Raw genomic sequence first — 5,000 nt, forward strand, 5'->3', positions numbered from 1 at the left:
CTGCTCTTGATGGAGCAATGGATTAAGTCACTACAGCACTTGTTATACATATATACATATTATATATATATATATATATATACATACATATGTGTACATATATATACATACATATACATACATACATACATACATACATATACCAAGGCTTTTTCCCCCTTACAAGGGGGGTAGCCAAAAAGAAAAAGGCATAAAATCATTCACACCCATTCCATCCCTGAATACACTGCACACCCCTCCACCCTCCCTCTTATCTTAGCATCTCCTGAAATGACGGGTCATCCCTGCACCTTGTCCACTGCCCTGGGTCAGAAGCAGTGTCGCAACACACAGCACATCCACAGCAAGGCCGCTTCATTAAATCGGCGATCCCCCCTCTCCGTCCCCCCATTGCATAAAATGAGAGGACGGGGAGAAATTCCTTCGGGCTGCGTCAAATTTTGCTCACACATACTACCTCACCCCCCATCCACCCGCCTATTCCACCTCATGCAATCACAACATCATCCATATACAACCATTCTCCATTCACCCCTGTCTCTTGTCCTCTCCCATCCTTCCTCAACAGACATTCCCCTCTTCCCCAAAGCCCCCTTCACCCCATCCATCCACCTCATCCTAGGACGTCCCCTCATGTTCACTCCCTCCACATCTGCCTTCCACACCTCTTTTACTAGTCTTTCTTCACTCATTCTTTCCATGTGTCCAAACCATCCTAATATTCTTTCATCAACCCTATCTCCCAGCTCCTTTTCCACCCCTGTTCTCCTTCTCACCTCCTCATTTCTCACTCTATCTAGCCTAGTAACCCCCATCATACTTCTCGGACACCTCATCTCAAACACATTCAAACTCCTTCTCTCTTCTTCTCTTTTGTTCCATGTTTCTGCCCCATACAGTGCTGTTGGCACAATCACTCCTTCATATAGTCTACTCTTAGCATCCATTCCCAAATGTCTATTCCTCATTACACACTTTAATCCACCAAGGCATTTACTCGCTTCTCTCAATCTACATTCTACCTCCACTTTCACTCCACCTTTCCCTGCCACATTTGCACCCAAGTATCTAAAACTATCCACTTCCTCCAGTCGCTCTCCCATAATGCTCACTTCCAGTCTACTGCCACTTTCACCCCTTGTATATCTCATCACCTTACTTTTACCCACATTTATCTTTAGCTTTCTTCTATCACATACTCTCCCAAACTCTGCCACCAACTTCCTCAATCCCTCCTCCGATCCTGCCACAAGCGCAGTGTCGTCCGCAAACAACAGCTGGCTCACCTCCCACTTTTATCCATTTTCTTTAACCATCTCCAATCCCTTACCCACTACCCTTGCATTTACCTCTTGCACCACCCCATCCATGTATAAGTTGAACAGCCAGGGCGACATAACGCATCCTTGACGAAGTCCCACCTTTACCTCAAACCACTCACTCTCTCCATTTCCAATCCTGACACAAGCTCTACTACTCTCATAAAAACTCTTGACAGCTCCCAGAAGCTTTCCTCCTATCCCGTATATCTGCATAACCTCCCACAGTGCCTTCCTGTCTACCCTATCATAAGCCTTTTCCAGATCCATAAAAGCCCCAAAAAACATATACATATATATATATATATATATATATATACATATAGATATGTATGTATATATATACATATATATGTATATATATATACATATATACATATATGTATATGTATATATATATATATACATTTATATATACATATATGTATATGTATGTATATATATAAATATGTATATATATATATATACATACATATATATATATATATATATATATATACATATATATATATATACACGTGTGTGTGTGTATATATATATGTATATATATATACACACACACACACACACATATATATATATATATATATATATATATAAATATATATAAATATATATTCCCATCTCCCTCTTACAGACACACAAGAACACACACAAATATACACAGATTTACACACGTGAGGGATCACGTGCTTCTCTTTTTCTTGTTTTTTCCTTATTTTCTTTTTTTTGTAGCTATTAATTCGTTTAATTTATGTATGTATTCATTTATCTATTCATCTATCAGTCTATAAATTATTTACTTGCGCATTCATTCAATAATTCATATATTCATATATCTATTTATTTGTTCATTTATTTATTTTTTCTATATTCAATTAGTGATTCACTCATTCATTCATTTATTCATTTATTTGATAAAATTGTGCAAATGTCTAGGTATCTGTCTGTTTATTTTTTAATTGACCTCAAACTGTACTATTCTCTCAGTCTCGCGTCTCCTTGTACCACACCCCTGCGGGGCCTGACCCAGCTTCCCTTTCAGTTCTGGCCCGACTCGGAACCCGAACCGGCTTTCCGAACCTGTTTAGATGGCCTTAACTTGAATGGAGATCAGCAGCAGCGATCTCAGCTAGCCGTCATATTCTAAAGTGAAATGTTGATTTGCAGATCATAGACGTACGTGGGTGGGAAAGAGGACTATTAGCTTCCGTTTTCGTTTATATATTTCTTTTATATTCTATTTTCTGTTTCTTATATTTATTCGTTTACTTATTTGTTTATTATGTTCAAATTATTTGTTCGTTTATTCATCTATTTAATTATTTATTTGCTTTGTTTATTGACTTACTTTTTTGTTTTTGTTTGGGAGTGTTTTTATTTGATTTTGTTTTAGATGAATGGGCTTTTATTTCTTCACTTGTTTTTCTTTTATTATTTTCTTTTATACTTATATTTTATATCAGTGAGGTCAGCCCTTTGCCATTCTGGAATTCCCCTAGGTCACATACCCCTCCCCCTCCTCCACCCTCACTCCTGTCCAAGGGTCATAGCTGTTCTGACGTTATATAAATATCATGGCAGTAAGGAAATCCGGCTCGACTGGCAAATGTCATAACCTTACCCACCCGCTCGTCGCCACCGCCACCGCCTCCGCCACCGCCACCGCCGCCGCTGCCACCACCACCACCACCACCACCACCACCACCACCACCACCACCACCACCACCACCACCACCACCACCACCACCACCACCACCACCACCACCACCACCACCACCACCACCACCACCACCACCACCACCACCACCACCCTAATTAAAGGCGACACAGTTGAGGCTATATTGACAAAAAGAACCACATTACAGCATAAAAAGTTCACAGACAATCTTGCGGTATTTCTAACTGATAATGAATGACGACTGAGGATAGTGGTCTCATTTTGGGGTCAATATTTCAGTAAAAATAAGATAAAAAATATCTGGAGCCTGGGAACGATGATGTGACTAGGGCACCATCAAGATTATTGTCGAACTTTGGAATCTGGCTGAACAGCTGACACTCGTTCTGCAGCTAATGAAAGATGATTAAAGGAACTGAATACGTGTGTGACTGATGTCAAACATGTCAGACATAATGGCTCAATTTTCTAGGATCCAAATCTCAATGAAGTTGCTGTTGCAATATATAAATCAGTCAAAAAATAAAGAAGTAAATTAGTGAATAAATAAACAGGTAATAATTAGATAATAGATAATTAAATAATTAAATAGATAAATAAATAAATAAATAAATGGACAGATGGATAAATAAAGAAATGTTAATAAAGCGTGTGTATATATATATATATATATATATATATATATATATATATATATATATTTCTGTTAAATATTGTTTTTCTTTTTCTTTTTGTACAATTTGATGATAATATTACTTGTGTTTTGGTTTAACAAAACAATATCATAGGATAGTAAAGCAGTATCTAGTTTCCTAATTGTACCAATTGTCCTATGGACCTTTCGGCCACATGGTTTTTGTTCTTTTTTATTTATTTTATTTATTATTATTATTTTTTCTTGTTACTATCACCATTTCTATGTGTATATGAATGTATATGTATTTTTATTAACATTAACATTTCCATTTGTAATTAAATGTGTTGTATGTATAATGTCCGAAGGTCTTATGTGGCTATGACCTCTCCCAGTTTTCTTTCTTCTGTATAAATATTGTGTTCTATTTTTTCTTTCTTTGTACTCTGAGGATGTCGTAATAGACGAAAACGTTCAGTATTCCGACTTTAATTTCCCTGTGGTTTCTGCAATGTATATATACATATATATATATACATATATATAATACACATATATATATATATAAATATATATATATATATAAACACATATAAATATATATATACATATATATATATATATATGTATAAAAAGATAGATAAATAGAAAAATCATAATTAAATAAATCACAGATAATGCCATATCTTGGTCTTGGCTCTTCCTTGTCAGGCATAAACGTTTTATACTATGTTTTATGAGTCTCTGTTCTTTTTTATTATATACAACTAATTTATTTTTTATTTCATTACTAATCTATTTACCATAATTTTTGTAGAAAGACGAGCACAAGGAACTGCAATGACGAACAAAACCTACAGTTCATAAAGTTTGTTTGTTTCCAATTTTTGTGTGCATATGTGTGGTGCCTGGATGACGTGGCATTTGTGAGGAGTTATTTCTTACTATAGAAACTCTCCAAATTGGAAAATCTCTAATACCTTGAATAAAATATTCTTTTTAAAGACAAACCAAAATACAAAATAAAGTTATTTCTGTTATCCAAAAAATGTCCAGATTTTGATTTTTTTTCGAATGTTGGAGACTTCGCAATGTTGAAGGTTCAAATTAATTGAAATGTCTGATTAAAAGGTCAGGTGACAGATTAACAAACGTTTTGCCATGCTATGTGCAAACGTTACATCATCATATGTGTCAACGTTGCATTAATGTTTACTTTCTTTTGAAACCACCAAGTAGCTGCAAACTTCAATCGCTGAGGATCTTGCTAAAACTTGTGTTGAATGTCTTGTTCAGGGCCATTCTTACTTCGTGCACGGTCTTGTGTTTTCCCGTACCGGCCCTAAGATTGTTTACTTTTTCGTTT

The 5,000-nt window shown here is 35.8% G+C and overlaps 1 protein-coding gene across 1 annotated transcript in view; it reads right to left on the reverse strand.

The window, feature by feature from the left end:
* Positions 1-491: 491 nt before the first annotated feature.
* The window catches only part of LOC143019772 (uncharacterized), a 459,919-nt gene continuing 455,410 nt past the window's right edge, over positions 492-5,000 (reverse strand). Inside the window, exon 2 of the mRNA XM_076175754.1 lies at positions 492-765. The gene's annotated coding sequence lies outside the window, so the exon portion shown is untranslated. The remainder of the gene's footprint in view (positions 766-5,000) is intronic.

This window comes from Oratosquilla oratoria, chromosome 38 (genome assembly GCF_046742065.1).
Source record: "Oratosquilla oratoria isolate Oo_2021 chromosome 38, ASM4674206v1, whole genome shotgun sequence".
NCBI classification, from domain to species: Eukaryota; Metazoa; Arthropoda; class Malacostraca; order Stomatopoda; family Squillidae; genus Oratosquilla; species Oratosquilla oratoria.